The sequence below is a fragment of the Mustela putorius genome, unplaced genomic scaffold (assembly GCF_011764305.1).
Source record: "Mustela putorius furo isolate JIRA1106 unplaced genomic scaffold, ASM1176430v1.1 tig00000788_pilon_pilon_pilon, whole genome shotgun sequence".
Lineage (NCBI taxonomy): Eukaryota > Metazoa > Chordata > Mammalia > Carnivora > Mustelidae > Mustela > Mustela putorius.
Genome location: NW_025421481.1, coordinates 5,798,770 through 5,810,938, shown reverse-complemented (window position 1 = coordinate 5,810,938; position 12,169 = coordinate 5,798,770). Strand labels below are relative to the sequence as shown.

Below are 12,169 nucleotides of genomic sequence, written 5' to 3'. Positions count from 1 at the left end.
ATTTCTACAAATCTATTCCTATGGCTCAGTTCAGAATTTCCATCTTTTTCTGTCAGCCTGGCTGATTTGTCTTCCTTCAAGATAAGACTTAATAAAGTCTTGGTAAGTCCCTGTAGGCCCCCTTCCCACTCGTCATTGGCTCTCAGATGCTGCCTCCCCAGGGTTCCTGTGACACTGGGTACATGTCCCCTATAAGATACCCAAGATACAATGTGATGTTGTTCCCACTGCTATAGGGACCACAGTTTATTTCATTTGTGTATAAACAACATGTAGGAATGAAATGAACATCACTTGTGATATGGAGAAATGGGTAGTCAAGTCAAAACAAGACACACGGCTTTCAGGCCAGATAAAGGGAGTCATGAGACCAAGTGCTGAGAAGCCAGTATTAATTCAGCAGCAAATTTAATTGAGGGATTATTATGTGCCAAATAACTGTTTTAAGCACTAGGGATACAGCAATAAAGACAGGCAAAGTCCCTACCTTCAGAGGGCTTAAATTCTAATTTGGAAAAACAGAAAATAAATATAAATAAATATACAAAATTATTTCTGATAGCACTAAGTGACATGAACATGATATGCTGTGGTAATGGGGGGTAGGGGGTGGGGTTAATCTAAATAAAGCAGTAAAGCCATTCTGAGGTGATAACATTCTTCAACCTGAGAAGAGAATAATGAGACAGACCCAGAATGAGGAAGAACATGCCAAAGCAAATAGCAAATGCAAAGGCCCCGAGGAAAGAAAAAGTTTGACATATGTGAGGGGGAAAAATGGCCAGTGTGGCTAACAGCAGAATGGACAAGGATAAAAACAGTATGAGATTAAAGCAAAGGTCATGACTTACAGAAGAGTGAGGTAACAATTTGGACTGAAGTTGAAATAGTAGATGATCATAGAGAACTAATTTAAGGCTAATGATGCCTCACAAATATTTGTCATAAAATAGGGTGACTTTGGGGAGATGGTGGGCACTTGATCTAGAGCACCACAGCAGCAAGGCAAAGACTGTTGGCATTCTGTTACTGTAGAATATTTGAGAAGAAAGTCATCTAACTCACCTTTGCCACTGAAGGAGGAAACTGAGGTCTGGAAGGGGTGAGAGTATAAATCATAACTGATGTTCACCAATACATGGGTCTCCTCTATTTCCGGGTACATAGAAATAATAACATGTAACTTCAGGGCCAAAGCACTTAATAACTGCTGTCTAGCCCTCCAAGCCTACCATGGTAATTGCCTGTTAACAAGGAGGTGTCATAGACAATACACTGCAGAATGTTAAACCAAAACCTGGAGAGAAGGATCATGAAGAACCCAGAACCACAGTAATTTGCAAAAGAGGAAAATAAACTCTATGTTAAGTTACTAAGATAGTTGTGGGTTGCTTGTTATGGCATGATAACCTAACCTATCATGATTATTATAGAGTAGGCAGAATTTTTTTAATAGATTATAAAGAGTAGAGATAATTACTCTGAGTGGGTAAAAGAAGAGAATGTGAAATTCTACTCAATGCCTTTGACAAGTGGCATTTTTTGACACAGTTCCCCATCCTTCCCTACATCAGTGACCTTTATCAAATATGTAACTTTGCAGTTCCTGCCCCTAATGGGATGGAGTATATATTGGTGAAGTTGGGCTACCATAACAAAATACCATAGACTGGGTGGCTTAAATAATAGATATTTATTTTCTCTGTTCTGGAGGCTGTAAGTCCAAAATCAAAGTACCAGGCCCTAGTAAGAGCTCTCTTTCTGGCTTGCAAATGGCCACCTTCTTGCTGTGTCCTCACATGGCAGGGTCAGAAGGGATGAGGGGGGAGTGCAAGAGAGCTTATGCCAGCTAGCCAGCCCTCTGGTGCCTCTTCCTATAAGGGCATTAAACCCATTATGAGAGCAAACCTTTAAGATCTCATCTAAATTTAACTATCTCCCAAAGATCCCATCTCCAAATACCATTACACTGGGGATTAGGGCTTCAACATAGCAATTTGCTGGGATAAGGGGACATAATTTAGTCCACAGTAGCATATATTCTCCTACCCCTCGTTTGTGGTTTGGCCATGTGACTTTCTCTAACAGAATGAGGCAGAGGTGACTGTACGCCAGCCCCAAAGCCAGGCCTTAAAAAGCTCTGACATGTTTCCGCTGGCTCTCTGGCACCACTGTCATGGGCATGACAGGAGTATGCTATGGCTAGGATCATTCCACCAAGGAGGACAGAAACACAAGAAGTCTTTTTTTTTTTTTTAAGATTTTATTTATTTATTTGACAGAGATGATGAGCAGGGAGAGAGGCAGACAGAGAGAGAGGGGGGAAGCAGGCTCCCTGCTGAGCAGAGAGCCCAATGTGGGGCTCGATCCCAGGACCCTGGGATCATGACCTGAGCTGAAGGCAGAGTCTTTAACCCACTGAGCCACCCTGGCACCCCAGAAACACATGAAGTCTTATCAGTATAGCCAACCCATATTTTAACAAACTGCAGTGAGATGCAGAACCACCTATCCACCAAGCCTAAACCACTCTGCTGACTGATGAGCCCAGGCTAAATTAGCAGATCCATGAATGATAATAAATGATTGTGTTTTTAATATAACATACAAACAGGAATCTGGGCATACTTTGTTAGGAAACATTACTATGGTGATAGGTAACAGATATAACACCTATACAATGTCTACAGGTAAATAGCCAAGGAACACATCTGGCTCCTTAGGAAGAGCCTTACGTTAACAAAGACATCAGGAAAATTAATTTGGACTTCACCGACTTTTTTCTTAAAATTCTTGTTTCTTTAATCGCCTTTGCTGGTTCTTTGCAGAAGTTCCTAAATCAATTCCGATACTAGTCAGCAAGATTTGTGAAGACAACAAAAGAGGTGGAAGAAAGGAGGGTAAAAACCAGAATCACGTAGTATTACAAAAAGTATTAATTTCGGGACGCCTGGGTGGCTCAGTTGGTTGGACGACTGCCTTCGGCTCAGGTCATGATCCTGGAGTCCCAGGATCGAGTCCTGCATCGGACTCCCAGCTCCATGGGGAGTCTGCTTCTCTCTCTGACCTTCTCCTCGTTCATGCTCTCTCTCACTGTCTCTCTCTCAGGTAAATAAATAAAATCTTAAAAAAAAAAAAGTATCAATTTCAAAAAAGAAAATAAAGTACAATACAAAACACCAAAGACAATAAAAATGAAGAAGCCCTTGGGTTTGGTAAGGAAGAAGTCGCTAGTTCATCAGAAAGTCATTTTTGGACCTTTGAGAAACAGATGCATGGGAATTAAGAAAAGAATAAACTTGCATATAGACTAAGGCAATGAATTTAGATAATTTAATTTATAAATTTAACAATGAAAAGAAGAAAGAAATAAGCCAACCACTAGTCAGGCAGGAAATGGAACTCATTTCTTAACCGGGAAGACCTGGACTTTTTTAGTTTTCCATTGCTATGTAACAAATAAGCCACAAACATCTCTGTTGTGTAGGTTAAAAGCTCAACTGGGCTTAGCTGGGTTCTCTGCATGGGGTCTCACAATGACAAAATCCAAGCATTGACCAGGCTGAGCTCTCATCTGGAGGCTCTGACGGAGGATACACTTACATGCTAATTCAGGCTATTGGCAGAATTCTGCTCCAAGCAGCTTTAAGACTAAGATGCCATTTCCTTCCTGTTCCTATAGGCTGTTCTCAATTCCTATAGGTTGCTCTCTCACCCTTGTGTATATTCTCCTCGGTCTTCAAGCCACCAACAATGTAACAGATCCTTTTCCATGTTTTCAAGCTCTGGCTTCCCTTCCTGCTACCAGTTGAAAAACATTCTGCTTTTAAAGGGCTCATGTGATTATATTAGATCTATCTAGATAATCTCTCTGTCTTGAAGTCAATTGATTAGTAACCTTAATTATATCTCAAAATTCCTTTTGATATGTAACATAACATAATCAAGGAAGTAACATCCAGCATATGCATAGTCATAGGGATTACAGCAAGAAATCTTAGGAGGGCATTTTAGGATTCTGCTTATCATATATACACATTTAAAGTTAGAAAAGGATCCAAAAACTAAAAGAACTTGAGGATTTTAAACATCAGAATCCTGTACTACACAAATTATCAATAATTAGGGAGGAAAGAAATCAAGGGAAAAGTACACCATCCTAGCCATAGCAAAAAAGGAGGATGTCTCTTCTTGGAGATTAAAAGAAAGATAAAAGAGGAGAATGCGAGGCAAAAGACAGCATTTATGCCAGCTATTTACTTTGCCAAATTTAGTATCATTTTAATTTAGATACAAAGAGACATATTTCTCATATTCTGGGTTCTTAAAAACAAGTTCTTCCAGATGGTTATGTCTCCCTAGAGTGACAGCACCCAGTGTAGCTTTGCACATATTGGGAATTCAATTAAACACTGCTGACCATCTGATTGAGAATTCAGAGTCTGGAGTAGCTGACTCAATACAAACATATGGCTTAGTTCCCATCAAAGGAAAAATCAAGTCACTCTATTCCCCTCTAACACTGCACCTCCTTTGCAATGTGGGAGAAAACAGAATTGAACTAATAAAAACAAGCCATGTAAAAAAGATTAGGGAACAGGCAAACAGTAGAATATAAAATTTCTCTAATTTTATCATAAAGCCAGAATTCTTTGGCTACAAATCAACACTAAGACATTTTCTTCTTATTTCAGTTCAATCAAATCAATGCTTACTGAGCACCGCTTCAGGATATTTAAAATGAAGACCCAATCTGAGTGTAGGTTACTAAGGGTTTCGGGAAAAGTACACAAATAACTATAATGTGAGGCTGATCAAAAGTGTTAGAAGTGAAGAGAAGAAAATAGTATTAAACAACTTTAACTCTATAAAGAACCATGTGAAGTATTTATAAATAAGAAAAGCAAAGGTTCAGACAGGTTAAATACATTTTTTCAAGGTCATATAGTAAGTATACAGTAGATAATAAATTCAAATTCAGAACTGTCTGACCCCAAAATTCAATCTCTCCCAAAAGAAGGATTAAAACATCTCTGGTCAGCTACCTGAACAAGGGTTTATAGTAGGGTAGAAAGAAACTATAACAGTTTCTTAGAGAAGCAGTTATTTCAGGTAGAACTCAGAAAGATATATATACAATTTTCAAAAGCAAAGAGGTAAAGTAAAGAAAACAATTCCAGAGGAAAGAGCATAAGGCACAGAAGCAAGATCTCTGGGTCAACATTTGGAGACAGTAAGTAGTTCAGATAATCTAAAATACAAACTCTTTACAAATAATAAAACTGGACACTGATGTGAGAGGCAATATGGAAAATTACTCTATTCATTCTATAGTTAATGGAGGGGGGAGGCAGGGAAGTCTAAAAGTGACCTTGAAATAGGAAAAGAAAATTATCTCCATCCCACCACCTTTGCCCTCTAGTCATAACGTGAGCAAACTATGTCCCACAGCCCAAATCCATTCCACCATCAGGTGTTTTTGTTGCTGTTGTAGTTACATAAATTAACCCAGTTATAGGCTAGCAGTGTTTCAAAGGGTGGAGCTTTTATTGGTCTTCCAGTTCCTTCAGTTTCCGGATGGCAGACTTTACTGTGTAAGCAGATGTGGTGTTGTGGGCCCAGGCACACCAGCTACCATTCTCATGCAGGAACCACATTGTCAGATCCCCACAGCTCATCTTTTCATCTTAGTTTCGCCACAGAAGGACCAATATTCAGCATGCTGGCTTATTTCAATTTTCTTCACCATTTTCCTGACAGAAGCACCATAACAAATCCTGTATTTACTGATGATTCCAACTTCTTGGCACATTTAGCCATGTCTCCACAAACTAGGACAGAACCCAGAGAGCACCCGCCATCTGTTTTTGTAAAGTTCTACTGGAACATGGCCATGTCCAGTCATTCATGAATTGTCAATGACTGTTTTCACCCCACAACAGCAAAAACCGTATGGCCCATAAAACCTGTAATATTTACTTTCCAGCCCTTAACAGGAAAAATATGGCATTTGCTCTAGTCCTATACCTCAGAGGACTCTTTAGTAGTTTGTTCTGGTCTAAATATGAAGCTTATATGGATATTTTCTGATTGCTCAATTTCCAATATTGTAATTTTAATTCCTATTACAGAAATTGAGAATTTTGCTCTCTTACACCATCGGCCTTCCTCCCCATTCCCCTCTACACACACTGTTCTCTCTCAGTATGTTTAAATCAGTAATCAGTATTTATACCATTACGACTACATAAATATTTATTCCTGAGCCAGCTAATACAATGTGATTGTTTCCATGCTTTAAAAATATCTTTCTGAAGTTAATAATTACCATTTGTTTCATTTGCTTTGTTTTCCATTTACCTATCACTGTTTTTTTCCAAGTCTAACACATTTGTCAACAGTCAGTTTTTTCCAATGTTCAAAATACCAAACACTTCATTCTCCCAAATCCTTCCCATAGTCTTCTATTCTCTTTCTGCAATCTGGACTTGGTACTCTCTAAGCCTAGTGAAGAGTTAGTTTCAAGGAACCCTATTTTCTGCCCTCCTGCACCAAATCCTTTGTTTTTTTGCATCCTATGACTTTCTCTTTATTGAATTCTTCCTTTGTTTTATACAAGTTCATCTTTCAGAAGCTTTTTATGAAAGGACACATAAGATACACTTGAATCCTTCTGAGTCTTAGAATTTCTTTATTCTAATCAACAGTTTGTCTAAATAGCAAAACAAGCTGAAAGTGATTTTCCTCCTAATTTTGAAAGCAATGCAACAGTGTCTTCTATAATCTAGTGCTGCTATTAAAAGTTTGATGTCATTCTGATTTCCATTCATCTCTATAGGACTTGTTTTTGTGTTTTCTTTTCTTTTGTTCTATATAATCTCTACAAAACTTTGAGAATTTTATTTTAATCCATGATGTTCTTAAATTTCAGATTTATGCAGCTTTGTGGTCTTTTCTCATTCATTATGCTGGATACTTGGGAAGCTTTTAAAGTCTAGAGACATGTATCCTACAGTACAGGAAATTTTCTTGCATTATTTTTTTGATAACTCCCTTCAGGTCTTTTCCGTGTGCTCCATCAGTTGTTTATTGCCACAATAATGATGCATTACAAACCATCCTAAAACTCAGTGGTTTCGAACCATTTATAATTGCTCTGGACTCTACCAGTTGGCTAAGCAATCCTAAACAATTCACATCAGGCTCAGTTTGTTTAGACAGTTCTTTCTGGTCCTGGCTGGGCATCACACACATACTTATGGTAGGCTGGTCAACAGCTGAATTAAAATGGCATTGGGTAAGGCACAACCCTGTTCCACTACAGTGAATTGGTATTAAATCACAAAGGTCAAGGAAGAACAGGTTTTAAGAAAGAAAAGACAGTCAAAAATATCAAATGTTGCTGAGAAACACGGAAAGATGAGGATGGGGGTACCATATGATTGGTTATCAAGAACATAACGACGAAGTTTAAGAGGTGTGTTTCAATAATCTAAGAACACAGAAGTTAAAGGAGTATTTGGTTCTTCTTTTTCTCAAATAATCTGATGAAGAGAAAAAGCCTGAGATAAGCAAGCAGAATACAGTAAGGTCAAGGAAAGGTTTCTGGGCTTTTTCAGTTTCCTGTTTAAGAAAAAGAGAAACCAAAAAAAAAAAAAAAAAAAGAGAGAGAGAGAGAGAGAAAACCTGGGCAGGAATACAGAAGGCAAGTGACAAGGAATCTCTCCTTGATCAAACTATTCTGAAGGTTCTTCTCAACTTTCTTCTCAACTAGGCCTTAACTTTTAGGCTTCCATGTTGAGCTCTTCATTGCCCAATTTTAGGAAAAACCCTGCTAAGTCCCCATAGTGACTACAATACTAGAGAGCTGCTCAGCAGATGTAATGCAGGTGATGCCATGTGATCAGGATAAAACACCAAAAATTAACAAGGCCTGGATTTTTATTAATTAAAGGATTTATTTTCCTATTCCCTCTCCCTGCTAGTATCTGACCTACTGCGTTTCCAGGCCCTTTGTCTGCCTTCACCATTGAGACGTTGCCTTTTTTCCCAGAAATGCTATGATAACGTTGGTCCTCAGATCCTCAATTCCCTCCTGACATCCACCTAAGAGACATAAGACATTGTTACCTCCATCTGGTTCCCAAACTCCCTGGCTTGCTTCTCACCACAGAAAATGCAGACTTTAATCCTTTGTTTTCTGGACTTGGATCTCTACAGAGTCTGAGCCCAAACAAACCGGACCAATCTCAATCATCTATTGTTCCCTACAACTCAGGGTAACAGTATGATATGACACTACACAACAGAGCAGCCTTTAAAAGATCTTCTCCTGTCTATGGGGTCCCAGCATTTAATCTCTCCTCTCTGTAGTCATCTTAGGGTCTACTGCCTATCTCTAAAACAGCGATTTACAGGTTTTAAGAGCTCATTACGTGGTCACTGAAGGAATATATGAAACTCATAACCTGCAGGCTTGAGCTGCAAAAAACATACATTTAGGCTGACTGAATTCTGAGTTCTTTAATTCAGTCACCAAAATATATAATGAAGTACTCTGTTAGGCACTGGAGGGCAGAGAGATTTAAAAAAAAAAAAAAATTGTCCCTACCCTTAAATAGCTTAGAGCTTAGTACAGAAGTCAGATATGTAAATAAGTAATTCATACCTAAACTGATTACAGTCAGATTATCCATATTCTATAGCTTAAAAAGAAAAATCCTTTCTCAGAATTGACAGAAATAACAGTCTTAAAATCAAAGAATACGGAGTGAATAAATGAGCAAAATGAATAAGCAGATGGATAAATGAGAAACCAAATATCAAACTAGTAAAGCTTTTCTGGAGTCTTAGGCAAGGTAGTAGGTATATCACGTAAATGAGACTTTCATTATTCTACAACATCTTTCTTTTTTCTTAAATGTCACTCTCACTATAAATGCTAATTCGTTTAGCATATATAACAAATTAATCTGGTACTAGAATAATTCTACCATACAACACATGATTAAAAAAAATTTTTTTTGCTTCTCAGCTTTACAGATAATGGAGCCTCTAAACAATTCTAGTCCACTTGTCTGATCTAGCCCACTAGACTGATACTGGGCTACAGTGCAGCCTCCCCAGATGTTTATAGCAAGAATCCATCTAATTGGTCAATGTTTGTGCCTTATAGATTATTAAAGTTTATCATATTTGATTGATACTTTCTCTCAATGTTAAGGCAATAGGAAGAATTCCCAAGAAAAGACATCATAACTATCTTATACTCCTTCCAAATGTATAGAAATAACCAATTATCAATTCAGCCAGCACAAAGGATCCACCTGGCTAAACTGATTTTTCCTCTGTATAAAACCTGTTATTCATTATAATGACTGATTCATAGTTCAGCTGCACTGAGATATCTGATGGTACAAAGGAAATTTATCTCCATTCCCCACGAGATGGAATCATATAGAACTGGGTTTGAACCTAAGCTCCATGAGCCCTGTCTACATTATCTTGAGCAAGATATTTAACCTCTTTTAAATCTAAAGTATCCATGGGACTTCAACCACATGCAAATGGGGAAAATAATACTGATCTCATAAGTTTGCTGTGACAATTGATGAGGAGAAGATAAATCTACAAGACCAGCATACAGTAGATATTCAATGAATATTAGCATTCCCTTTACTGTAATCTGATTTTTATTACTAACTCTTTCTCCTTGTTTTGATTAATTTTTGTTAGCTCCCTCCACTTCATTATCTCTTCACTCATTCTTTCATTTAGGTTCAAAGTTACTAAGAGCATGAACTTAACATTGCCTCTCCTGTAGTATCTCCTAGATATTTCTGGAATCTATAGCAAAAAAAAAGTTATGGTTTCAAATGGGACTTTACCCTAAAAACTGCTTGCTTCATTTTAAAGTGCCTCCCCCAAACTCTAGCTCTGATAATTTTCCAGCACTGAAAAAAGAACATTGGCTCTTAAGTCAGGGAATTTTTAATTCCAATTCCAACTACGCTGCTTACTTAGTCAAGTAACTTACTTGTCCCCGTTACTAAATTTCTCTATATCTCAATGTCCTGTGAACTAACTCAATGTCCCATAAACTATGGCAACAGGAAGAGTGCCTAGCAATAGTTGCTCTAACAAATGATTAAATTTTTCTCAGCCCCAAGGTTACTAATCAAACCTCTCTCTCAGTCAATAATTGCTCCCAAAGATATAGTCCAAAAAGATATAGCATGTAATGTTCTACAGTTATTCACTCATTTTGTCATTCAACTAATAGTTTTTGGAATGCCTATATGTCCTAGGCATAAAATAGTAACAATCGTTTAGCACTTTAAAAGACAACTAAGCCACAACTTCAGGCCTGAAGGACACCAGGGTCTAGAGGGAAGCCAAACATGCAAATAATTACAATCCAGTATTCTAAGTGCTAAAAATAGAGGTGTCTACAAATGCGGGGATTCAAAGATAGAGATCAGGTAAGGCTTCCCAGAAGAGAGGATTATGCTGGAGTTGAGTCTAGGAATATAAAAAGGGCTTCACTGAGCACACACAGGAAAGACATGTATTCCAAGGAGAGCAAAAGCAGAAAGCACATGATGCCTACTGACAATTCTAAGTATAGGAATCAGGTATGGTTGAAAGATGCTGCTGCAGGGGACTGATGGGAAATGAGGCAGGTAGGGAGGAGCCAAATCATAAAGGGCTTCAAATGATATTACAGTGTATTCGGAATCAAGTCCATTAGAGAGCCACTGATTTGTAAGTCAGAGAATAAAAAGTTTTAGAATAATTCCTCTAATGGCAGAAGAATGAATGGGTGAGAAGGACTAATACTGGAAGTAGTCATACCAAATGGATGTAAGTGGGAAGGGAAAGAATCAAAGATGGCTCTAGGGTTTCTAGAACAAATGAAGGTGCACTGTAGCTCCATTAACACAAAGGAGTCATACACGTGGTAGAGCAGACCTATGGGTAAAAATAATGAACATTTCAAGTTTCATAACTCCATTAAAGATGATGTTCAATAAACCACTGGGAAAAACAAGACTGCAGTATAGGAGAGAGGACTAAAATAGAGATATAGATTTAGGATATATATTTGGGAGTAATAATTTTTAAAACCAAGGAACATGCTTTTTAAAAGAAATATAACTCTTTTAGATTTCTCTCCCAACTTCAACTGAAAAGATTACAAATTTAAAACCTTAAACTAGGGGTACCTGGGTGGCTCAGTGGGTTAAAGCCTCTGCCTTCGGCTCAGGTCATGATCCCAGAGTCCTGGGATCAAGCCCCGCATCAGGCTCTCTGCTCAGCGGGGAGCCTGCTTCTTCCTCTCTCTCTCTCCCTGCCTCTCTTTCTGCCTACTTATGATCTCTGTCTGTCAAATAAAAAATAAATAAATAAAATTAAAAAATAAAATAAAATAAAACCTTAAACTACCATCTATTGCATATATATTGAATTTTAACAAAATATAATGAAAAGATGTCAACATATTTAATGAAAGCAAACTTAACTAATATAACTATTTGATATTCATTTATTTATCACTTTTCTTAAGCAATCTACTAATAAGGACCTTCTCTTTATCTATAAAATTAATATATTTCCAACATAATGTTTTCATGGCAAAGAAAAAAAAAACCCAGCATGCTTCATCTTCTGAATAGACAAGCTGGTTTAATTTCCTGAGTAAACATTACTGATACTTGACACTGAACAGAGTCCAAATTCACTGAAGGAGTTAAGAAATTTCTAAAATCCCAGGAGCAATAAACCTCACCAGAGAATTCAGTAAAGAGCTTATTATAAAAGACTTAAAGTCAATGTCATACCAAAATTTTAAATAACATCATGCACCCCTCTATTTAATAAATTATTTCAAAATCAGGTCACAATTGACAGACACATTATCTTGGGCAGACGGAAAAGAGTAGATAAGCAAGGAAAATTTCCTTTTCTCTACTGAAGCATGTCCACCAACTGTCATAGTTGGAAAACAGCCAAAATGAGCACTTTATTTGCAAAAAGAAAAGGAAACTTTTGAAATATTAGCAAGATGTATGTATAGAAATGTGGAATATAAAGAATTAAGATTCACATTTATGGATGTTTGGAAATAATGTTTCTAAGACAGATTAAAAACACAAGCCCATCCAAGGTA

At 37.5% G+C, this 12,169-nt stretch overlaps 1 protein-coding gene and 1 pseudogene across 1 annotated transcript in view; both read right to left on the bottom strand.

The window, feature by feature from the left end:
• ANKS1B (ankyrin repeat and sterile alpha motif domain containing 1B) overlaps nucleotides 1-12,169 on the bottom strand; it is a 1,114,451-nt gene that overhangs the window by 1,084,254 nt on the left and 18,028 nt on the right.
• Nucleotides 5,547-5,812, bottom strand: LOC123393279 (annotated as a pseudogene).